At 36.0% G+C, this 26062-nt stretch overlaps 1 protein-coding gene across 3 annotated transcripts in view; it reads right to left on the reverse strand.

Moving 5' to 3' along the window:
* The window catches only part of SPATA6 (spermatogenesis associated 6), a 140768-nt gene that overhangs the window by 88875 nt on the left and 25831 nt on the right, over positions 1 to 26062 (reverse strand). The window lies entirely within an intron of this gene.

The raw sequence follows: 26062 nt of genomic DNA on the forward strand, positions 1-26062 counted from the left end.
TCAAGGAGTAGAAATGAAAGAGCAAAAAATAGAAGAAAAAAAGAACAATAATATTCAATAATCAGAATAAAAAGTAAATAGTACTATGGTAGATTTAAACCAAAATATATCAGTAAATACATTTTTTATGTAAACTTTTTATTTTGAGATGAGGATTCACATGCAGTAAGAAGCAAGACAGAGAGACTGCATATACTTTTTACCCATTTTCCCCCAATGCAAAATATATCATAGACCCCCCCTTATCTGTGAGGGATATGTTCCAAGACCCCCAGTGGGTGCCTGTAATCATGGACAGCACTGATCCCTATATTTACTGGTTTTTTTCCTATATATACATACCTATGATAAAGTTTAATTTATAAATAAGGTATAGTAAGAGATTAATAATAATAATAAAGTAGAAAAATTATAACATACTGTAATAAAAGTTATGTGAATGTGGTCTTTCTCCCTCTCTCAAAATATCTTATTGTACTATATTCACCCTTCTTGTGATGATGTGAGATGATAAAGTGATTGTGATAAGATGAAGTGAGGGGAATGATTGTTAGGCTACTATTGATGTGAGATGAATGATAGTGTTAGGCTGCTATTGACCTTCTGACAATAATAGCTCAGAAGGAGGATCATCTGCTACTGGACTGTAGGTAACTGAAACCATGGAAGGCAAAAACCCAGATAAGGGGGGACTCTATAGTAAATATATCATAACTACTATGACACTGATAAAATCCACTGGTTTTATTTAGATTTCTCCAGCTTTATTTGTACTCATTTCTATGTGAGTGTGTGTGTGTGTCTATATTTAGTTCTATACACTTCTGTCAGATGTGTGGATTTGTGTATTCACCACCACAGCCAAGATACAGAAGGGGTGCATCACAGGATGTCTTATGTTGCCCTTCTGTAGCCACACCCACCTCCCTCCCCAAACCCAACCCTAACTCCTGATAACTACTCATCTGTTTCCAGTTTCTATAATTATATCACACATTGTAAGAAAAAGTCTAAATCAACCAATTAAAAGACAGATTGAATTTTTATTTATTTTTATCTATTTTATTTTTTTTCAGATTGAATTTTTAAAGAAAGAAAACTCCTTTCAAATCTGCTTGTAAGACACACATATATAAAATATAAGGACATATAAAGATAGAAAACAAAAACATAAACAAAGATATAATATATGAAAAGTAAAAAAAAAAATCCTGCTGGCTTGGCTGCTCTATAAAAGAGAGAGAAATCTTCAAAGAAAAGCATCAAAATAATAAAAGGTTCAATTCACCAGTTGATGAATACATGGTAACACTGGTCAAGAGAAAAGAGAGAAGACACAAATTACTAAATCAGGAATGAAAAGAGATAGAGGTATTTAAAAATTCTAACAAGACATTATGAATACATTCATGCTACTGAATGTATTGAAGGTACCTGATCTGAATCATAATTCAAACAAAATGATTAAACAATTATAGTACAATTGGGGAAATGCGAACTGAGTGGATATTTGATGATGATAAATTTTTGGTGTGTGTAATGTTGTTTCTTTATTTTAGATATCCATATCTGATCCAATCTTGACATTTACTTCAAAATAATCTGATTTATTTAAAAAAACAAATTTCTACCAAAAGAAAACTTAAAACTTGTACAGATATAGAAAAAAACTAAATGGTTTTATATATATACACGCATATGTGTATATGTATGTTACATATATGTATGTGTGTAGATACACACAATCTGTTCTGTAAAACCTAACAACAACAACAACAGCAACAACGAAACACTAAGTCAGTGACTTCATTCGTGAATTCTTTCAAACTTCTAAGGAAGAAAACAGTGTCAATTATGTACACACTTTTTCAAGGACCATAAAAGAGAGAACACTTCTCAACTTGTCTTACAAGCCCAGCAAAACCTTGATACCAAAACTTGACAAGAAACTCACAAAAAATGAAAATGACAGGCTATCTACCCAAAACCTACATTTTAGATATTGGTCTCTATAGGTAAAACCATATGATGTCTGAGATTTACTTGAAAATAATCTTAAAAAAGTGATGATCTAAAAAAGGGTTTTAGGGGCATCTGGGTGGCTGAGTCAGTTAAGCATCTGCCTTCAGCTCAGGTCATGATCCCAGAGTCCTGGGATTGAGCCCCACCTCAGGCTCCCTGGTCAGTGGAGAGTCTACTTCTCCCTCTCTCTCTGCCCCTCCCCCCACTCATACTCTCTCTTTCTCTCTCTCTCGCTTGCTCGCTCTCTATCTCAAATAAATAAAATTTAAAAAAAAACAATTTAAAAAAGTGATTTACATCAAAATATTCTAAAAGAAGGGGGAGATAGAGATAAAACAGCATTAGCCATGAGTTGATAATTACTGAACCGAGTGATAGGCCGGGGTGTTCATTTTTCCCTTTTGTCTACTTTTGTATATTTATTAAATTTTCTCTTAATAAAAAGTTTTTTTAAGTATTTTTGATTAAAGAAAGTTGTGTGTGCTCTAAAAGCATCACTGTGAAAATGCCCATTATACTGTTTTGTTAAAGTTCTCTTCTGCCTTTTCCATCAAATCTACAGAAATTATACAATGGAATACTGTTCGGCCACAAAAAAGAAGAAATCCTACCATTTGGAACGACACGGATAGATGTTGAAGGCATTCTGCTAAATGAAACAAGTCAGAGAAAGACAAATACTATATGATCTCACTTATATGTGGAATTAAAAAAAAAGAACAAAACCCAAAAAAAACCCCAAACTCACAAAAAGAGACATTTGTGGTTACCAGAGGCAGGTGGTGAGGAAAGGAGAAATTGGAGGAAGGTGGTCAAAAAGTACAAACTTATAAGTTACAAGATAAGTAAGTACTGGGGATGTGATGTACAAATGATAACAACCATTACCACTGATGTATGACATACGGGGATACTGTTGAGAGAGTCAATCCCAAGAGTTCTCATCACAAGAGAAATTTTCTGTCCTTTTCTTTGTACTGTATCTATATGAAATGATGGATGCTAACCAAACCTATCATGGTAGGGGTGCCTGGGTAGCACAGCCGGGTAAGCAGCCAACACTTGGTTTCCCTTAGACCGTGATCTCTGGGTTGTGGGATCGAGCTGAGCCCCTTCATCAGTTCCCCACTAAGCACAGTGTCTGCTTAAGATTCTCTCCCCTCTCCCTCTGCCCCCCCAACCCCGCACTCGCCTGCACGCGCGCTCAGATGTGCACGTTCCTTCTCTAAAATAAATAAATTAAATAAATAAATTAAATAAATAAATAAACCTATCATGGTAATTGTTTCACATTATACATAAGACAAACCATCATGTTGTACATCTGAAACTAATACAATGATGTATGCCAATTATTTCCCAATAAAACTGGGGAAAAAAACAGTTTTTAGAGGAGGACTCTTACCAAGAAATTAATCACCTCCTTTTAGTCTCATGCCATCTGATTTTGTCAACTGTTCATCCTCTTCCTTCTTGCAATCTCTAAACCTCTGGGTCCCTACCACTTTTCACTGAAGATGAAATACATTCCCTTCAAACACAGTACTTTGTCATAATTTTGAGCAATATCAACTTCCATGTGAATGCCTCATACAACAGTTCTCTGATCTCCTCAAATCCAGTACACTTATGCAAAGATTCTGATTATTTATTTACATGTCTGATTCTTCTTTTACTAAAATGGGCCTATATTTGATTGATTTCTGAATCCCCTATATTCTCTCAGAGTGATGGAGTCTGCATAGGCAATCAAAAAGTTCAAAAAAACAAATTCCAGTTCTTATCACAGGTCAGTAGATAAGCAATTTTTGCTTGAGAAGACTTTTCTATTATCCCTTGAATCACATGATACATTCTGTGAATACACCATGCTGTTTCTCATCCCTTTTCCAATAGAGGGAAGAACAGAAAAGGATTAATGCTAAACATGGTGCTGAAATAAGAGCTATTTAAAAAAAATAAGTGCTGAAATAAGAAATAAGGCTTTTAAGAAACTTGATCTATTACACTTACAATAATTCTAATACCTGACCACCAAGGAAAGTCCTGTCTTCTAGAAAATAAAATGAAATTTTGTTAGAAATCAAACACATTAAACAAGCGTGGGATAAGCTACCTTAATTTTGTATACATACCAACACTGTATTTTCCTGAGGTTCCTATTCTGCAACCTCAACTACTTGAAAAACATGATTACAAACCAGAAAATACATCTTTAAAAAAAGGAAAAGGGTAGTCAAAATAATAGTAGTATTTACTCCCATCTAGAGAATATCTTGTTTGCCATGACTCAGCTCCTATGAGCCTCATACAAATCCTCAAAACAACCTTAACAAGTCAGGGTTCCTCTTACAGATAAGACACAGAGCCTAAAGGTTAAGGTTTCCAAAGATGGTAAGTTCCTGAGCTGAGATTTGAGCTTGGCTCTAACTGTCTTCAAAGCCTGTACTGTTTTCATTAACAATCTACTGGAACTAGAAAGCAAGACTTAGAAAATAAATGTTAGGTGAGAAAGTTTTATTTTGAATGAATAAAATAATAGGACAGTAGCTAGATGGGGGTGAGTATGAAGGCAGGGAATATATTTTTTTTAAGATGGGAATATACAGCATGTTTATACAGGGTGAGGATTCACAACAAGAGAGAAGTTGAAGATACAGGAGGAATAAAAAAATCTAATGACCAGGGGGCACCTGGTGGCACAGTCAGTTAAGCACTGACTCTTGGTTTTGGCTCAGGTTGTGATCTCAGGGTTGTGAGACTGAGCCCCGCACATTGGGCTCTGTGCTCAGCATGGAGTCCGCTTGAGTTTCTCTCCCCTTCTCTGTCTGCTCCTAGCCCCACTTGCACATGCTCTCTCTCTCTCAAATAAACAAATCTTTTTTAAAAAATCTAATGACCAAGATATTAGAGATGGCATAAGGAGATAGGTAAGGGGGACAAGTAGACAGAAAAACCTTGAGCAGAGAAAGTCTAATACCAGGAGAAATAAGATAAAAATGGGTAATAATGTAGGTGACTTTTAGGACAAGGGTGCAGTAAATGAAGGTCGATCACTACTATAACCTCAATTTTCATTGGCAAAGTAGAAAGTAGATTCATCTGTTCATCTTAAGAATGTTGGAGTTTAAACACTTAGAATATCCTATAAGAGAAATTAGACAAGAAATTCTCCAAGAAGTAAAAAGACCGAAAGGTAGCACTGAGAAGCAACTTATGTTGGTACCAATCTGAAGGTCATGAGAGTCAATCAGCAACACCAAACTCACCTAGAATAAAAGCCAGGAAGGCAAGTGGTAGCTATGACCCTTTATTGAGAGTCTCCTATGACCCTTTATTAAGAGTCAGCCTTAAGAAGACATGAACAGACATTTCTGCAAAGAAGACTTCCAAATGGCCCACAGACACATGAAAAAGTGCTCACCATCACTCGGTACCAGGGAAATCCAAATCAAAACCTCAATGAGATACCACCTCACACCAGTCAGAATGGCTACTGGTGTTGGTGAGGATGCGGAGAAAGGGGAATCCTCCTACACTCTTGGTGGGAATGCAAGCTGGTGCAGCCACTCTGGAAAACAGTATGGAGGTTCCTCAAAAAGTTGAAAATAGAGCCACCATACGACCCAGCAATTGCACTACTGGGTATTTACCCCAAAGATACAAATGTAGTGATCCGAAGGGGCACATGCACCCTAATGTTTATAACACAATGTCCACAATAACCAAACTATGGAAAGAGCCTAGATGTCCATCAACAAATGAATGGATAAAGATGTGGTGTGTACACACACACACACACACACACACACACACACACACACACAAAATGGAATATTATGCAGCCATCAAAAAAATGAAATCTTGTCATTTCCAACAATGTGGATGGAACTAGAGGGTATTATGCTAAGCGAAATAAGTCAATCAGAGAAAGACAAGTATCATGATCTCACTGATATGAGGGATTTGAGAAACAAGACAGAGGATCATAGGGGAAAGGACAGAAAAATGAAACAAAATGAGACCAGAGAGGGAGACAGACCATAAGAGACTTTTAATCTCAGGAAACAAACTGAGGGTTACTGGAGTGGTGAGGGGTGGGAGGGATGGGGTGGCTGGGTGATAGACATTGGGGAGGGTATGTGCTATGGTGAGCGCTGTGAATTGTGTAAGACTGATGAATCACAGACCTGCACCCTTGAAACAAATAATACATTTTATGTTAATAAAAAAATTTAAAAAAAGAGTCAGCCTTGATGTAATAACTGGTTTAATGAAATAAATAAGGTAAAATAAGATATAGAAAGTTTCAAATGTTGTAGCCAACACAAAGAGAACATACCTTTTTTAAGCATCTAGTCCATGTTTTTATTCGATCCTTATCCTAGATGCCCAGGGTGAAAATATCAGTAAATTCTAAGCAGTAGTATTATAGGCCATGTGCTCGGATTACAAAGCAAATTAACAATTTTTTTAAAAGATTTTGTTTATTTGACAGAGAGACACACAGTGAGAGGGAACACAAGCAGGGGGAGTGGGAGAGGGAGAAGCAGGCTTCCCGTGGAGCAGGGAGCCCGATGTGGGGCTCGATCCCAGGACCTTGGGATCATGACCTGAGCCGAAGGCAGACACCTAATGACTGAGCCACCCAGGTGCCCCAAATTAACAATATTTTTAAAAGATATTTAAATGAATCATGAATAAATGTTTTAAATAGAATCAAAAGACATCAGACTCAATATGAGAGTTCAGCAAAATGATTGAAAAGGAGATAAATATTTTTTGGTCACTTCCCTGTATATCAGCGCCACACACACACACCCACACACACACCCACACACACACACACACACACACAGGAAAGAAAAAACAAAAAGAAAAAAAGAAAAGAAAATTGGGTGAAGAGCTTTATTCCCAAAACCCACAGAATATATAACAGAAATAAACATAAGGGGGCACCTGGGTGGCTCACTCGTTAAGAGTCTGCCTTCGGCTCAGATCATGATCCCAGGGTCCTGGGATCAAGCCCCACATCGCGCTCCCTGCTGAGCGGGAAGCCTGCTTCTCCCTCTCCCACTCCCCCTGCTTGTGTTCCCTCTCTCGTTGTGTCTCTCTCTGTGAAATAAATAAATAAAATCTTAAAAAAAAAAAGAAATAAACATAAGAACTATATGCCAAGTACACACACACACACACACATATACACGCGGGTATGTGTGCACACACATATACCCCAAAACCTTAGTAATAGATAGAAGGAAAACATAAATTTAAATAAGTCAATAAACACTGCATATCTAAATGGGAAGAATGAATAATGTAAAAATGCCACTTCTCCCAAAGTACAATTAAAATTAAAATTCAAAGAGATTTATCTTAGACCTTGAAACATGATTCTAAGTTCATCCACAAAACTAAACATGTAAGAATATGAATATATCAAATGAAAATATGGATTACAGAAAGCTGTAATAATTAACCACGCAATATCAACCAAATAATAGACACTTAGAATGAACAGACAGATCATGATCCTGGAGTCCCAGGATCAAGTCCCGCATCGGGCTCCCTGCTCAGCGGGGAGTCTGCTTCTCCCTCTGACCTTCCCCCCCTCTCATGTACTCTCTCTCATTCTCTCTCTCAAATAAATAAAAATCTTAAAAAAAAAAAGAATGAACAGACATAATGGAGGGGAAAAGGAATGGGAGAGTACACAGAGACAGGATGAGGGTTGAAAGAAAATGGGGAACAGATTTCTGCTTCTGATAATAGCAATTTATACAAAGCAGACCAATCATCGACTAAGAAGATTTAAAAAAATCTGGTCAAACTATTTTTAAAAACCTGCTTGAAGGCACAGAGAAGCAAATAAGGCAGTGAGGAATTACAGGGCCAAAATTCTGGAGAAGAAGAAAAATCCAGGAGGATGAACCAGACATTGGAGTTGTTTTCTCTCTAAGGGCATCTGCTAATTCTAGAAAAGACACATGAAAAACTGATAAATTTAGCTGAGCTTTTGATGGTCTCGAAGACCTAGAAGCAAAATATGACTGTAGAGCCTACCAACAAGGAGAGATTTTCATAAATTCTCCATACTTTAGCCCCTGAAAGGGTCCACGAATAAAGATGAGCAGGAAATAACCTAGCTTTGATAAGGACTGAAACCTGGCTTCAAATGACCTTAATCTGTGACATTAGACTCACATGATCAAGGATTGCTAGTGCTACTAGCACCCTAGAAGAGGCAAATAAAAGCAAACAGAACCTATCTGGAGAAAGATACCATGATGCCATGCCCCCAATTATTTCTACAATTTTTCACATGCAATGTCCAATACACCAAACAACTCGGAATAGTTAAGAGTTATTTTTAGGAAACTGTTAAGCACTATTAACTAAAGCTAATTATACACCTACTCTATGACCCAGAAATTCCACTCCTAAGAATATACCAAGAGAACTGAGTATTATGATTACCAAAATATTTATAAAAATACCCATAGTAGCAGGGCGCCTGGGTGACTCAGATGGTTAAGCACCTGCTTCGGCTCAGGTCATGATCCCGGGGTCATGGGATTGAGCCCCACATCGGGCTCCTGGCTCAGAGAGGAGCCTGCTTCTCCCTCTGCCTCTCTCCCTGCTCATGCTTTCTCTCTCTGTATCTCTGTGTCTCAAATGAATAAATAAAATCTTTAAAAAAAATAAAAAAATATCCATAGTAGCTTTATTCATCATAATCCAAGACTAAAAACAATCTTCATCAACAAGAAATTGAACATAGTATAGTCATACAGTGGAATACCAAAGGGCAATAAAAAAGAATAGTTTACTGAGACACAACAACACAGATGATTCTCACAGACATGAGCCATACATATTCTATGACCATTTTACATGAAGGTCAAGAATAGACAAAAATAATCAATGTTGATAAAAGTCAGAATAGTGATTATCTTGAGGGGAGCACTGACTGGTAGAGGCACACGGAAACCTTTTTGGGCAATGGAAACACTACGTCTTGGTGAATGGTGATTACTGATATACACAAATGTGACTAATCATTGATGAGTACACAGGATTAAAATTAGTACATTAGACATGACACAAAAAAATAGCTAAGACAATTTCAAAAGTTATAAACCTGGAGGACTCAAACTACCAGATATCAAAACTGAAGTTACAGCAATTAAGAAAACATAGTATATATGCAAGGATGGACAAACAGACCATGAAACACGACAGACTCTAGAAAAAAATTTGCATGTATGGAGGCACTTAATTTATGACAAAGTAACATTACAGAGTGATGAGAATAAGAAAACTCTTTTCAGCAAATAGCATTACACACATAGATATATATAAAATAAAAATGAAATTTTATCCTTACTTCAAACCATAGATAAAAATGAAATCCAGGTGAATTGTAAATCTAAAGGTAAAAAGTAAAGGAATAAGGTTTTTAGATTAGAAGATAGAAGATAGAAGAACATCTTTATAACTTAGGGTAGGGAAAGAATTCTAAAACATGACCAAAAAAAAAGCACTAAGCATAAAGAAAAAAATTAATAAATCAAACTACATTATTAAGTTAGACTATATTAAAAATAACTTATTCATCAAAAGAACAAGAACCGCTAATAGATAAAAAAATGCAAGCCATAGAGTAGGAGAAGATACTGCAACACATATAACTGACAGAGGGTTTGTAACTAGAAAATATAGAAAATTCCTACAAATTAATTAGAAAGTAACCTGATACAGAAATGAGCAAAAGACAAACATTTCACACACATTATGAAAACATGTCCAGAAAGATTGATAAACATATGTAGAATTGGTCTACCTGATTTGTCTTCAGGGAAATGCCACATAAAACCACTATTCACCTATCATAATGACTAAAATGAAAAAGTCCGGCAATGCCAGGAGTTGGGAAGGATGTGGAGAACAACTTTCATCAATGGCAGAGTGTATACTGGTAGAGCAACACTGAAAACTGTTTGGCATTGTCTACTCATGTTGACCCTAAGACTTAGTAATTCCACATCTATGTATATACCAAACAGGAATGCGTGCTCATGAGCACCAAGTCATGTAATCAGGAATGTTCAGAGCAACATTATTCATAATAGCAAAAACTAGTAACCTAAATGCCCATCAATATCCACAAATAACAGAATAAATAAATTGGAGTAGAGTCACATAAAGAAATACTACAGCAATAAAGATGAATGGATTAGTTAACTCACAACAACACAGATAAATTTCTCAAGCAAAATGCTCAGCAAAAAAGCCAGGCACACCAAAGGAATTCACACAGTAGGATTCCATTTATTTAGTGTTCAAAAATAGGCAAAGCTAAATTGTATTAGACATTAAAATGGAAATTCTTTTGTGAAACAGAGAGGAAACAGTGATTTGGAGGGGGTATAAGGGAAGCTTTCTGAAGTTCTAGCAATGCTGTATTTCTTCTAGTTCACAGGTGTTCACACTGTAATGTGTTTTTTTAAGATTTTATTTATTTATTTATTTGAGAGAGAGAGAGAGAGAGAGAGAGCACAAGCAGGCAGAGCATGCAGACGGAGAAGCAGGCTCCCCACTGAGCAAGAAGCCCAACGTGGGACTTGATCCCAGAACCCTGGGATCAGGATCTGAGCCAAAGGCGCTTAATTGACTGAGTCACCCAGGCATCCCTCACACTGTAATATTTCAATGAGCTATAAATAAATGCTTGAGTTAAACATGGTAGGTTAAATATGTGCATTTGCTATGTTCCCTTCTGAACCCTCACTAAAAAAAAACAAAGGATTAAATACACACACACACACACACACACACACACACACACACACTCTCTCTCTCTCTCTCACAAACTCAATGGCAAAACCTGAGTGGAAACAATTTGAACAGAAGTAGTAACTGAGTTAACAGGAGAAAGCCAATAGACAGGGAAGCTTAGAAGCAACCCATATTGGGCGCCTGGGTGGCTCAGTTGGTTAAGCAACGGCCTTCAGCTCAGGTCATGATCCTGGAGTCCCTCCTCCCCCTTCATGCTCTCTCTATCTCATTCTCTCTCTCAAATAAATAAAATCTTAAAAAAAAAAAAAGCAACCCATATTATACTTGGGAATTCCTAACAGATTTAGTAATTGGTGGTGCCAGGTACCTCTGGAAATGATAGAATCAATGGGGCTAAAAGCCAGAGCAGTTGAAAGTTTAAGAAGCAGTCAAACCCCCAGATCCTTCCTTCAGTTTACAGTGCTAGGAAACTGCCTTTCCCCATACCCAGGCAGCTAACTGGAAGTTTATTCTCTGGAGTGGGCGGGACAGAGAGAAAAGGGTGAGAGGGAGGGAGAGGGTAGGAGGGAAGATTAGTCATCCACGTCCTTGCCATTGTTGTCCTTGGAATGGAAACAGCAGATACAGTTGATAGCAGGGCTACCATCTGAAAACAGGGAGATTAGGAGTCTGGGCTACATACTGATACTTCACCACAGCTTCTTCTTCCACAAGGTTCTAAAATCAGCAGTAGCCAAGTTTATAGCCTCTAGGAGAAAGATATGACTGATTTTTCTACTGAATATGACCAGCTAAAGAGAAAAGACATAAAAAGATGCTGACATCCTGTTTTCCAATAAGATGGCCCAGAGAAATCACCCTTCTAGAAAGTCCATATTGACAATCTCCATCCAGGAGGAACCCCCAACAGATTTAGTCATTAGTAGTGCCAGGCACCTTTGGTACATAATTTCTAAAAGCCTATTAGTCTTCCGCTCTTAAATATGAACAGATGGCCAATAATTTGATGACACCCTCTAATATGAAAGGCAGAAGCAAAAACACAAAACAGAAAACAAAAGCAGAAGCAGCAGAGTTTGTCTCCCCAAATCCCCTCAAAAAAAAAAAAAAAAAAAACCAGACAGCAATTACATAGCAAGACCATAAACCGATGGACAACATTTGAAATAAATAAGGTGATAAGATATCTCTGCAGACCACTCACAGTCATAAAACCCACAGGTATCAGCATCTATCTATGCAGGGAAGCAGAAGGAAGTAAGGGGCTATCTAAAGGACCTGGGAATGGCCAACAGGTGCTCACTAGGAAGCACAGATCAATTTGAGAAAAGCAGCTAAAACCTGGCAAACGTCTGGCCATTCCAATAGCAGGTGAGTTCAAAAGACTTCAGGTAAGTTCCAAAGGTGGCAGTCCGGTAACCTGTAAGAACTATAGAAACTCACCACCCAGGGTTCCCAGGTAGGACAAGAGCCCAGGAAACTAGAAGAAACCGTAGAGAAGAGAATACAGGATTTTTAAAAAAATAGAAAAAGAAAACCCGGGGGTAGGGGGGTGGGGTGGGGGAAAGACTAATACAAGTAGAATGGAACAAAGGCAAAAAATCCACAAGGGCAAGCCATCATATTTGTTGAACACTACAGGAGGGAACTCAGTGAGGCTAAAAAGTTATCCTCAATCATGCTTCCTTCTAAACATTCAGGAAAAAACTAAATTCAATTAAGAATGAGCAAAGAAAAGGAAAAAGGTCAAATATATACCTGGTTCTTGTGTAAAAAAATAATGGTGAGCAAAAGAAAAAAAATCCTACAATGAAGGCAGCCAAAAGATGTTTGTAAAAGAGATCACAACTATAATCTACTATTTGAAAATTTAAAAAGTTATACAGGATATTGAAGAGCTACATAAATCAAAGCCAGAAAAACAAAAAAGTGAGATGGTATAACTCAGGAAGGAAGTAGAAATAGGGGAAGTCATTTCAGAAATGAAGAATAAACTAAAACAAAGGCAAATAAAAACAACAGGAAAAAACCTTAAAAGAAATAAAAAGGAGATTTTTTAAATCAAAGAGAAACAAAAAAAGGTTTTTAAATGAGAGAAAATAACAAATGCTAAACAGACAAAAAAAAAATTCAACATACTATAATAGCAGACCCTGATAAAGAAAACTAAGGCAAAGGAAAAAAATAAATCCTAAACGGTATCCAGGAAATTTTGCAAGAATGAAAAAAGATTAGAAACTACAAATGAGAAAGCACACACACTACTGGAGAATCCTAAGCCATACAAAACAACTTCAGGACATATTCAAAACTACTAGACTTTAAAGATAAATAAACAATATTTTGCTATCTAGGCAAAAAAAAATGACTTTTAAGTGAAATAACATTAAACGTTGAGAAAAATGATTTAAATACCTGAGGGGGAACTGGGTTAAGTTAAGTAAAAACTGAAAAAAAAAAAAACTAAACTATAAAACTAAGCAAAAGAGAGAAAATATTAATTCAAGTGAAAATAGAATTCTTGCCAAGAAAAGTAACCATAATATATTCGCCACATGGTCTAGCTAAAAATACTTTTTACATGGTCATCTATAAACCGAAATTGTGCTACAACTGTATTAAGAGGAGAGAAAGACAGAGAAAGGGCATGTATATGTTTTCGGGGCAAGCAGAGAATGTATAAAAAATAGTTAAATCCTTATTTTTCATAAGGGAAAGTACAGATAATGTCTAAAACTGAAAAAAATCAAAATGTTTCAAATGCAATATAAGCATGTCAGAGATACATGGGTGAGTACAAAGAAAAACAAGTTTTAAAAAATAAAACCTAATCCTTGGGGAGTGGGAAACGATGGAGGAGAGGGATGTTACAGGACTGCTGTTTTTGTAATAAGCTTTGTAGACTATATATAACTCTGATATAAAGAAAAGTAACATAATTATATAACCAATTAAAATAATTTCAATATAAGTAAAAACCAAATTTGAAAAGGTAAGACATCGTTACATATATGCATGTGTTTATATATGTATGTATATGTGTGTGTATATACATGTGTGTGTGTGTATGTATACATCTGGTCTGAGAGCAAGTCCTGCAGAATAATAAAATTAATTGCTTTGTAGATCTCTGGGTGAAAAGTTCTGACTCCGTGTGCATAATATGGCTACCCCTTCCATTTCAAAGAACTTGCCTTGCTTTGACAGTGCCAATTCAGTATTTGTGAATTTAAAAGAAAAAAAAGTGACACTTTCTTTTCAAATAAATAAATAAATAATAAAATTGAAAAAAAAATCAGGGCCGCCTGAGTGGTTCAGTCAGTTAAGCGTCTGCCTTCAGCTCAGGTCATGATCTCAGGGTGCTGAGATGAAGCCCAGAGTTGGGCTCCCTGCTCAGTGGGGAGTCTGCTTCTCCCTCCCCCTCCTCATGCTCTCTGTCTCTTGCTCGCTCTCTCTCTCATAAGTAAATATTTTCAAAAATAAAAATAAATAAAAATAAAAATAAATCATTTCATAAAGAAAAGTAAAAGGTTAAAAATAAAGCCAAGGAAGGCAATACTTCCATAAGGGATAGGATATAAGTAAAGCAAAAGGACCCCACCCTAGCCAGAATCATTCCGGAAGGGGCCAAGCATGCAAGCAGAAAATGGCCAAGAAAACATTCATGAAAATATTACGTGGGTATTTAGTATTGCCAGTTATTATTTCTGTGAATCATTTCCAGCAAAGAAAGAAAAATAAATGCAGCTGTTACCAAGATATATTTCCAAATATAATTCATTTGTCATTCCAATAGGTTTGCTAAAGGTATCAATGGTCTCAGAAGTAAAAAGGGTCTCAGAAGGAATAGAAAGTTGAAAACCAAAGGGTTTAAATAGGAAACAATTTAAGATTTGTGTCCGTATACTCTCTACCTTGCGAATCTACCACCAGCTCAACGAACAACTGCCACACAAAGTGCAGTGACGAGATGACCAAAGGCACCACTGTTACTGCAACTGCCCAGCTGTAGAGAAATGGCTGAAAAGTAACTGCTTGGCTTTGATTTCTATTTCATCATAAGAACCTAGATTAACTTCTCCTGAGAAAAACTATTTGCTAGTTTCTATGAACCATTTTCTATTCCTTTATACTTAAAAAATATATTTTGGCAAAAATACTTCGGGAAGGAAGACCTTAAATTATTAAAGAAAAAGCTAACTAATGCTGCTAGAAACCACATAGCAAGTTGATGTAATTACATCTACTGGAACATATAGCATAATTAACCTCCTTTGACAGTTCCCCTTTCTCTTGTAACTAAATAATGATAATTTTCCTCATTCCTCTAAGAAAATTCTCATTTTCACATGTACTTTTAGTGTGAGTTACAGAGTAAATGTACTGCGATACTCCAGAAATCCTACTCACATACAGCAAATCAAAAGCTACAGTAAATACCTTGAGTGCCAGAATGCTGTTAGCCGTCGCACCAGCAAGAACAATTGCTCTAATAATATCCTCTGAATGCTTATTTACCTGCCCTAACTACAAAGATGAATTGGTTGGAATGTATTTGTCACTCTGCATCTAAAATATGAATCCTGAGTCCTACAAGCCCTCCCTGAGGAGAAGGTAGGGACACTCCCATTTATAGACTTTGAAGGATATATTCTCAGCCTTCAAATCTTCACCTGAAAGCATTTTAATGCCCCAGACACCAGGTAAGCATTAATTCCCAGAAGCTTGACAGCAGGAGCCCTAGTGAAACTGCAATTTTTCCCTATAGGCAAGAGAAAGCAATATGGATACCTACTAATCCACTACAATATAAATAAAAATTATATTTTCCCTGTATCGAGTGTTAAAAGGAATGAGGCCAGAGAAGCTATTAACTATAAATATTTAAATACAAAATATATTTCCTAATCAAAGGATTATAACACTAGAAAAACAGCTGCTATGTCTCAAAAGGATAGTTCCAACAGTCATAAAAACAGTAATGGGAGGCAGGTTTACGATGCATTATGATATTTTATTTAACTCTCTATCAGATAGCTAGTATGTGCCAGGTATTACCATATGCATTAGAGATATGGCAGTAAACAAAAATGGAAAAATCTCTGCTCTTATGAAACTGTCATTCTATTGAAAGAAAAATAAATAAATAATGTATCAGTGCTACAAAGAAAGACCGGAGGACCATTCATTCCTATTTGCCCTGAGCAGTATCCTTTTTATACCTGTTGTCTTGGTGGAACTATTAAAAGCATACTCTTTTACTCAAAATACCCTGGGTGTAAGATATAATAACTCTAAAGATAATGGGATAAGTAGAGATTGAGATATTAACCAACAGGTGCTATATATTAGATACTTTGGTGAGTTAAAAGGCCTCTTATTATGATGATAAATTTCAGCAATGACTGGAAAGAAGTAAAGAAGCAGGCAGTATGGGTATCTGTAGACAGAGCTTTTCAGACAGTATATTCTGTGTGTGTGGGTGTGTGTGTGTGGGTGTGTGTGTGTGTGTGTGTAGAAGAGAATCTGTAAACCTTCACTGAGAAAGGATGAAAGTCCACCGTTTCAATAAAGAAGTCTATGAAGTAGAAAACTTTTCATTCTGTTTCTTGCCTAAAAATGGTTCCCAGGGTATAGTTTTAGCCATCACCAAGTTTATTCTGGTAGATTGCAGGATTATAATAGTTTTCCTAAAGAGAATGCCTTCTCTATGAATATAAAACTGATTATGGCTTTTAATATCATTGGCACTTAATATCATTTTATATATCATATATTTCCCTAGACTTTAGGTGATTCTGGACCTCTAGAGTTTCCTTAGAGGTGCAGAAATGATGTGAAATGGAACTGGTAAATTCTCCAGTAATAACACTAGTAATAATAATAATACACCACCAGTAATAATAAACAAGAGACATTCTAAGTGTTTACTTTGTGCCAAGGACTGTTCTAAGCATCTTAACTGAGATTACTCAAGGATTTGACCATTTATCAGACTGTCCAATTACGGGGGTGCATGGATCTCCTTAAGCATTTGGACCATGCTCAATTTACTTCTAAATAACGTAATCTCAATTAACAGATACTGGACTTTAGACAAACAAGTACACATTAGTTTTGTATGTTACACAATGGAAAATGATACATGTGACTCACAATCCCAATTGTGAGTGGAGAAGTCCACGATTGTTTCAATGTTTCCTTACTTGAAATTCTCTTTGCTTCCATTGACATCAAGTTGGCTTTACTTCTTTGGGCTCAATTTTATATTTTATTTAAAGGAGTTGTTTCTACCATTTTACCATCACTCTGTGTTTAAGTTTAAAGGCTTGGTGCTATGGAGGCTCACTGTACGGACACCTATGAAAATTGTCCACAGCTTTCCCCTCCTTTCCCCTTCAATCAGAGACCTATGCGGTTTTTAGAAAGGTGACACGTGCACCACTTGAACCAAAGTACAACATGTATAAGCTAAGTGAACAGCATATTATATTTCCCCACCCAACTGTGATTAGAATAAATCTCAAAACTTGATGAAAATTATGGATCACAGACCTCTTATTCTTAGGAATATGGAAGATGTGAGGCCTGAAATTGCTGTAATTTTGCTACCAGGAATTTTACTACAATAAATGAGGTGAAGATTCAGGAAGATATAATAATTATAAATGTATAAACAATTAAAAAAGTTTCAACACAAATATACCAATACAGGTCCAATCAGGAGACAGAAACCACACAAGGAAAATTTAATATAAAGAACTATTAACTATAATGGGAGTTAAAGTAATGAGGGATTGCCTAGCTGTAAGAGAATGTAAAAGAATATAGGAATAGCAGGGATGCCTGGGTGGCTCAGTCGTTAAGCACCTGCCTTCGGCTCAGGTCATGATCCCAGGGTCCTGGGATCGAGCCCCACATCAGGTTCCCTGCTCCGCAGGAAGCCTGCTTCTCCCTCTCCCACTCCCCCTGCTTGTGTTCCCTCTCTGTCAAATAAATAAAATCTTAAAAAAAAAAAGAGAGAGAGAATATAGGAATAGCAGATTAAAGGAACAGCCATTACTCCTGGGGCTCAGAGCACCCAAGGAAGAGTTCTCCCCAAGCTCTCTTCTCCAGTGCTGAGATCCAGAACTTGTTCAAGAGGGTACAACCTTTGCTCACTGAAAGAGAAAAGTTGCTCACTTACTGGAAATCTGCCTAAGGAACTTGCTAGAAATCAACCACGTAGGGTGCCAGGGAGGTTGTTCACAGAGAAGTGTTTCATCAGAGGCACTTCAATACAAAACTACAAACAATACCATACTACAAACAGGGACAGCTAGAGGACACTGCTGTCGGCCACCCTGCACTGCAATACCTGAGCGCCAGGGAAGGCTCAAGCACCACAGGAGCATGCTGTGGGAAAAAGCCAGCACACCAGCACCTGGAAGCAAAATCATTTCCCTCTGTAACGTTACTCCAGGGCCCTCTACTGCGTGAAGCTTCAGTACCAGCTGAGAAAAAAAAAAAATTAAAGGAACCAGATCAATTTCCACAGAGCAGACAAAAAGACCAAATTTGGAACTAAGAAATCAATAACCAGCAGATTATATGAAGCAAAAATTGAAAAAATGAAAGAAGAAACAGAAAATTCAATAATTATAGCTAGACATTCAAATGCCCTTCTCTCAGTAACTGATAAAATAATCAGGCCTCCCTTACCCCTCAAGAGATAAAATCAGCAAGAATATGGAAGACTTAAACATTATCAACCAACTTGACCTAATTGAAATAGATTGATATAGAATATCTCAACCAACATCAGCAAAATACACATTCTTTTCAAGAGCAACTGGAATATTATTAAGGATAGAAACCTTACGATATGCCATAAATATGTCTCAGTAAATTTAAAAGAACTGAAATCCTATAAAGTAAGTTCTGTTACCATAGTAGAATTAAGTTTGAAATCAACATCATAAAAAAATGAAACCTACATAAAACATGTAGAAAATATGAAAATATTTGGAAATGAAAGAATATATTTCAAAATAACCCCAAGATCAAAGAAGAAATCACACACAAATAAAAATTAGACAGTATCTCAAAATTAATGGAAACAAAAAAATAACATCAAAATTTAATAAATGCAGCAAAATCAGTGTGTAGAAAGAAATTTTAGCTTTAAATGCTTATACTAGAAAAGAAAAATATCTAAAATCAATCATCTAAACTTCTATTTTAAGAAACTAAGAAACAAAGAGCAAAGCATGCACCAAGCAGGTAGAAGAAAGAATAATAAAGATTAAAATAAAAATCAGTAAAATTGAAAATAGGAAAACAGAAAAATATCATGAAATTAAAAAGTGGTTCTAAAAATTATCAACAAAATTGATAAGCCTTTAGGCTAAGCCATCCAAGAAAAAAAGAGAAAATGCATATTATCAAAGGCAGGAATGAAATAAGAAACATCAATGCTAATCCTCCAAAAATCAAAAATAGAAGAGGAAAGTATGAATGACTTTAAGCAAACAAAGTAGACATCTTAGACAAATTTCTGGGAAGACAAATACCAGAGTTAAGTCAAGAAGAAATACATACATAAGAAAGTATTGATACAGTAATTTAATCCCCCCTCCCCAAAAGAGCCCAGGTCCAGGTAAATTCTAACAAATACTTAAAGATAAAATAATATCAATCTGGGGCAACTGGGTGACTCAGTTGGTTAAGCAGCTGACTCTTGGTTTCAGCTCAGGTCATGATCTCGCAGTCATGAGATCGAGCCCTGCATTGGGCTCTGTGCTCAGTGCAGAGCCTGCTTCAGATTCTCTTTCCCTCTCCCTCCTGCTCACTCTCTCTCTCAAATAAAAAAAAAATCTTTAAAAAAATAATAATATCAATCCTATACAAACTCTTCCAGGAAACAAAAAGGACACATTTCTCAATTCATTTTATGAGGCTAGTATTACCTAGATAACATAGCAAGACAGAAAAATTACAAAACTACAGATCAAGTTTCTCATAAATAGATATAAAAATCATTAACAGGAGCACCTCGGTGGCTCAGTAGGTTAAGCATCCAAATCTTGATCTCAGCTCAGTTCTTGATCTCAGGTTTGTGAGTTCAAGCCCTGCATTGAGATCCACGCTGGGTGTGGAAACTACTTAAAAAACTATCATTGATGGGTAGGGTGATGGGCATATTGGATGATGGGCATTAAGGAGGGCACTTGATGTAATGAGCACTAGGTGTTATATGCAACTGATAAATCACTAAAATCTACCCCTGAAACTAATAATACACTATATGTTAACTAAATTGAATTTAAATAAAAAATTTTTTAAAAATCATTAACAAATATTAGCAAACTGAATCCAGGAAAATATAAAAAGGACTATATACCATAACCAATTGGGATTTTTCACAAGAGTAAAAGAAGGTTGGTATACCATTGGAAAACCATAATGTAATAAACCATATTAATACAATAAAGGGAAAAACACATGAAAAACACAGAGAAAAGCATATGACAAAACTCAATAGCCATGCATGATAAAAACTCTCAACCAGTTAGGAACAGATCTCTTCCTCTTTTATCAATAATAGAAGATCTCCTAATAAGATTTTTTTTAATCTCCAATAAAAACTACAGCTAACATCAAATTTAATAGAAATAATGTTTTTCCCCTCATATCAGAAACAAAGCAAGACTGTTTGCTTTCACCACTTCTTTTCAACACTGTACTGGAGGCTCAAGCCAATGCAATAGGGCAAGAAAAACATTAAAGGCATACAGATTAAGGGCGCCTGAGTGGCCAGTTAAGCCACTCTTGGTTTTGGCTCAGGTCATGATCTTGCGGTTGTGAGATCGAGCCTCACATTGAGGCTCTATGCTCAGGGGGACTCTGCTAGAGATTCCCTCTCTCCCTCTGCCCTTCCCCCAACTAAAATAAAACAATAAATCTTTAAAATTAAAGAAAAATAAAGGTATACAGACTAGAAAGAAAAAAGTAAAACTGCCTTTATTTTCAGGCCAAATAATCCTGTATATAAAAATTCCGTGTATAAAAAAAAAAATCAACAACAACAACAAAAACCCTACTCTCTACCTGTTTAGCAGGTTCAGGCTTCAAGATAAATATGTAAAATCAATTTTATTTCTACAGAATAGCAAATAAGAATTCAAAAATAAAATTAAGAAAACAATTCCATTTTTTAGCAGCAAAAAGAACGACATACTTAGAAATAAATTTAACAATAGCATCAAAAAGAATAACATACTTAGAAATAAATTTAACAAAAGAAATGCATGACCTGTGTACTAAAAACTCCAAAACACTGCTGAGAAAAATTAAAGACTGTATAAAAAAATAAATAAACACACCAAGTGCTTACATCAGAGAGGTCATAGTTTACGAAGGCATCAACACTATTCCTATTCAACACTCTTCCTCTCAAATTCTCATACAGAAATTGACAAGCTGACTTTAAAATGTATATGGAATGCAAAGAACCTAGTAAAAAATCAAAGGTGAAGGACTTAACCTGATTTCAAAACTTACTATAAAGCCACAGTAATCGAGACAGTCATATTGACATAGGATAGCCATACAGATGAATGGAACTGCCTAAAGTCTACAAGTAACCCCTCACACTTACAGTCCATTGGTTTTCAAAACAGATGTAAGGAGATTCAAAGGGGACAACTGGATAGCCATATTCTTGAAAAGGAAAGAAAACCAAAAAAGAACTAGACTTTTACCTCTCATCATAGACAAAAATTAACTCAAAATAGATCATACGCCTAAATGTAAAGAGTAAAACTATAAAATTCCTAGAAAAAAATAGGGGAAAATTTTTGTGACCTTGGATTAAGATTTCATAGATATGACACCAAAAACATGATCCATATAAGAAAAATATTGATACACTGGACTTCATAGCTTTTATTCTTCAAAAGATACTGTTAAGAGAATGAAAAGACAAGCCACAGACTGGGGAAAAAAAAAAAGGACTTATATTTAGAATATTAAAAAAAATTTTTATAAAACCTTACAACTCAATAAAAAGACAAACAACCCAATACAAAAACTGGCAAAAGATCTGGATAAGCATTTTAGAAGAAAAGATATATGAATACCTAATAAGCACATGGAGAGATGCTCAACATCATTATTCATGATTGAAACGCAAATTAAAAATATAAAGAGATAGAATTACACATCCACCGAAATGTCCATATAGTAGTCCTTGGGCGATGTGCTCCAAGGGGACCTCCTGTGGATGCCTGAAACCCTGGATAGTACCAAACCCTAGACATACTGTGTTTTTTTCCTGTACATTCACAGCTATGATAAAGTTTAATTTATAAATTAGGCACAGCAAGAGATTAACAATAACTAATAAAATAGAACAATCATAATATACTGTAGTGAAAGTTACGTGAATGTGATGTCTCTCTCTCTCTCAAAATATCTTATTGTAATCCCCCTATCTGATGCGAGATGATAAAATGCCTACGAGATGAGATGAAGTGAGGTGAAGGTCACAGGCATTGTGATGCAGCATTGGGCTGCTACTGACCTTCTGAAAAAATGTCAGAAGGAGAATCATGGGCTTCTGGACCCTGGTTGATCATGAGTAACTGAAACTGTAGAAAGTGGAAACCACTAATAAGGGGGACTACTCTACTCTGAAAGATTGACAATATCAAGTTGTGCGGATGGCATAGAAAAACTGAAACCTTCATACATTGTTAGTGGGAATTAAAATGGTACAGTAACTTTGGAAAACAGATGGACAGTTTCTTAAAAAGTTAAACACAGGGGTGCCGGGGTGGCTCAGTCAGTTAAGCATCTGCCTTCAGCTCAGGTCATGGTCCTAGGGTCCTGGGACTGGGCCCTGCGTCAGGATCCCTGCTCAGCCGGGAGTCTGCTACTCCCTCTCCCTCTGCCCCTCCCCTCCATTCATGCTCTCTCTCACTGTCTCGCTCTCTCTCTCAAATAAGTAAATAAATAAAATCTTAAAAAAAAGTTAAACATATACATATTATACAATCCAGTTTATATCCATATATTCATACCAATACTGTTCATAATAGCCAAAAACTAGAAATAATCCAAATGTTCATCCAAATATCCATAAAACAGAAATAATGTTAAATGCAGAGAAAAATTTTAGGAGAACTTCCTTCATGAACTATCAAATCTCTGATCTATAAACACGATGTGTCATTTCATTTGTTTTTTTTTTTAGCTGATCTTTAATTTCACTCAGAAATGTTTTGGAGTTTTGGAAAGGGAAAAATTTCATACAATAGAATACTAATTTGTCATTAAAGAGGAATGAACTACTAATACAAAGAACAATATGGATAGATCTCAAAAATATTATTTTAATGAAAGAAGCCAGACAAAAGACTCCATATTAATCTATTTACATGAAATTTCTAGAAAAGGCAAAGAGAGATAGGGGACAGGAAGTGGGCATAAGGAATGACTGTAGATGAGCATCAGGGAACTTTTTGGGTGATGGCAGTATCATGAATTGTGATGATGGTTCACAACTGTATAAATTTTCTAGAAATCATTTAACTACAGTTACAATGGTGACTTTTGTGATATGCAAATTATACCTCACTAAAGCCATTACTGTAAGGGAAGAGGAGAAGAATGACTCTGCCTTTCCTACAAGAACTGTCTTTCGGGGTAACCAAATTGCTAATAAAGAAAATTTCTTTTATAGAGGAATTCCAGCTAATAAATACAGAAAGTGACAATATTAGAAAAATCACACTTTGTAATCCCTAATTAAAAGATGGATCTCAAAGGGTGCTAAAGCTACTCAATGAAAGACTGATGAGGAACTCTGCAATAGAGGAATCAGGCTGGTGCTGCCTGGAGCCAGATCATCAATCTTAACATCACTAAACTTAAGATCATCAGACTCATATACCACTTGATATTTTACAAGTACACAGCATCAGCTCTGAAAGATTCTTGCCAAAAAAAATAAAATAAGCCTGAATCCAATCAAACCTCTAGATCTAATTATCAGTTTACATAATACAGTAATAAACAAGCTAAACAACCCTTAAAGGAAGCAATCAGTCAAATCCAAGTTGTAGGATATTCTAAACGACTTGGTTTTTCTAGCAAATTCACAGCATTAAAGGGGTGCCTGGCTGGCTCAGTCAGTGGAGCATGTGAATCTTGATGTTGGGGTTATAGGTTTGAGCCCCACATTGGGTGTGGAGATTACTTAAAAAAAATCTTAAAAAAAAAAAGTGAGGGACACTACTACAGAAAAAAAGAAACTCAAGAGCTAAACAGCGATACACAGAGTGTGAACCACACCTTGATTGGATTCTGATTTTATCAAACCAACTGTAAAAAGACGTTTGGTGACAACTGGGGAAATCTTCCTAAGGACTACATATTTGATGTTATTAAGAAATTATTAATTTTCTTGCATGATACCAGCATAGTGGTTGTGTGTGTGTGTGTGTGTGTGTGTGTGTGTGTGTGTGTGTGTCTTTATCAGTTGGAGGACATGCTAAAGCATTTGTGGTAAAATGATGTAAAGAATTTGCTTTTAAAGATTCCCACAATTACTTTAAGTGACAGAGTGTACATGTAATAAGACTGATAATATGTTGAAAATTGTTGAAGCTGGACAATAGGTATATTGGACTTCATCATCCCATCCTCTCCACTCTTAGTATGTTTTAAATTTTTCATATTAATAAGGTTAGTGGACAGTGAAAGACTGTACAACTAAGAGGGAAAAAACATAAAAGAAAAAAAGAAAAAGCTCAGAGGAGAGGTCAAAGATAAAGACTGATGTGGAAGTCATCAGAAGATAGAGAATACATGAAGCCAAGTCGTTGGAGAGCAGAATAAAGGAGAAAATAGAAAATAAATACATAAAAAGAGACCAGAGAAGTAAAGCCAGTGGAATAGGAATATTTAAAGACAGAGCAGAGAAAGAGGAGTTTGAGAAAGATACCAAAAAGTGGAATCAGTAAGGTGAGAAGAGACCTAAGAGAAAAACTGCATCAGGAAAATCAAGCAAGAAAGTTTCCAAATAATAAAAACCATGAAGTACGCTTCTTATAGCCCCAAAATTTCAAATCAAATAGAAAAAAGGGGGCACCTGGGTAGTTCAGAGGGTTAAGCATTCAACTCTTGGTTTCGGCCCAGGTCCTGATCTCATGGTTTGTGAGATGGAACCCTGTGTGGGGCTCTGCGCTCAGTGAGAGTCTGCTTGGATAGTCTCTCCCTCTGCTCCTTCCCCTGCTCCCACTCTCCCTCTCTTTCTCTCTCTCAAATAAATAAATCTTAAAAAAAAAAACAAATAGTAAAAAAAAAAAAAGGTTTCAAACAAAAGAATTTCAGAATGATGAAATAACTATCTCATATTTAGATATGGGATAACAAGATCTAGATATTAGATAATATTTAGATATTTAGATACCAGAATTCATATTTTCTAAGATACACAACACAATTTCCCAGATATTGAGGAAGATGTTCAAGAAATATTAACATTTATGTAATGTTATTTAAAAAAAGGCATTTACCTACTGGCACCAAACTGCTACCGACCTAATCTACCACAGTGAAAGACAGAATAGCAAGGGCTAGAACAACTATAAAAAAATAAGTAAGATAATGACAGTGGCCATAAAGAGTTCTCCGGAGAAGAATCATTCAACTGTACGACTCATGAAGATACGACAGTAAGCTGGCCCTGTTTCTCTCCCTATGCCCAGATTCCAGCATGGTGCCAGGTTCCATGCTTCTACAATGCTGGAATCCCAGGGGGTGCAGGGCGGAAGAACAGGTGACATTGATCATGCCCAAAATTGTTGGTGTTTGAACCACAGTTATATATTAGACCAAACTGGTGATCTCAGATCCCTCTCTAATTATAAGGATAAATAACAGAGCTTTTCATTTCATACCCAGAGCCTGAATAACTTATTCCCAAGTATATATATAACTTTGCATTGCTGCCATCAAAAACAGTTGTATCCTTTTATAGTTGATTCCTAGTACTTTGAGGAATTTACTATTATTCACAGCCTTGAAAATGTCATTTCAAATAATTTACCAACATATTAGATGCAATATAAAATGCAAGTCATATATAATTTTAAGCTACCATTACTTCAATCTTCTATTATTTACTCTATTAATTTGTAATACCCTGAGGTTAAAGACATAGGCTTGTTTGCAGGGCAAAGTCCCACCCAGTGTG

This window comes from Zalophus californianus, chromosome 4 (genome assembly GCF_009762305.2).
Source record: "Zalophus californianus isolate mZalCal1 chromosome 4, mZalCal1.pri.v2, whole genome shotgun sequence".
NCBI lineage: Eukaryota > Metazoa > Chordata > Mammalia > Carnivora > Otariidae > Zalophus > Zalophus californianus.